Genomic DNA, 756 nt, shown 5'->3' with positions numbered 1-756 from the left:
TTGAAGAATTATTTTATTTGAAAATATTGACATGAACATTAATCATCTCAAAAATATAATTTTTAGTCAATTTAACTTGTCATTATATTATAAATTAATAAAAATATTTAAAATTCTATTTGTCCAATATCATATATACTGATATACTTTAAATAATTTAATTGATATAAAGAAATATTTTATCTAAAAAAGATTTATATGTTTATGATATTTTTATTTAAAGGAATAGATGTTCTAATAAAATCACAAGAATAAGAAATCGTTGGAATGAGTGTTATATAATTTGTAAATTTTATTCAAGTACTAAATGAATATCGGGGAAAAGGTTTACGGAAAATGTAATTTATCGGTTTGATTAAGTGGATGAATTCTGGTATGACATAAGCGGGGAAGTTCTCAACCCCCATTCCCCAAATATCGGGTCCAACTTGAGAAAACAATGACACTAAATGCAAAACAGTCGATCACGGTGGGACTCGAACCCACAATCTCCCGCTCCGGAGGCGAGCGCCTTATCCATTAGGCCACGCGACCATCTGTTATTAGAATTTCCCGAAATTTATATTTAGTTGCACGAATCAGAGAGGCAGTGAGATTACTTTCTTCTCTTCAATCTAGCAGGTTTTCACTTTATCCTATGGTTTTCGTTTATAGGTTTCGTTTGGTTAGATTCATCTCCTTGAAAGGACCATGTGTTCATTATTGTTTGACGGAAAAATTTGATAATCAATAAAGATGAGTTTTGTGACTGGAAAG

General features: G+C 30.4%; 1 non-coding gene across 1 annotated transcript; it reads right to left on the bottom strand.

The window, feature by feature from the left end:
- Nucleotides 1–461: 461 nt before the first annotated feature.
- On the bottom strand, nt 462–534 carry TRNAR-CCG (transfer RNA arginine (anticodon CCG)). The gene has a single exon. It is a non-coding gene; the product is annotated as a tRNA-Arg (tRNA).
- Nucleotides 535–756: the final 222 nt, after the last annotated feature.

Source organism: Daucus carota, chromosome 6 (assembly GCF_001625215.2).
Source record: "Daucus carota subsp. sativus chromosome 6, DH1 v3.0, whole genome shotgun sequence".
In the NCBI taxonomy this organism is placed as follows: domain Eukaryota; kingdom Viridiplantae; phylum Streptophyta; class Magnoliopsida; order Apiales; family Apiaceae; genus Daucus; species Daucus carota.
Note: the sequence above shows the minus strand (reverse complement) of the source record. Positions and strands in the feature narration are given on the sequence as shown.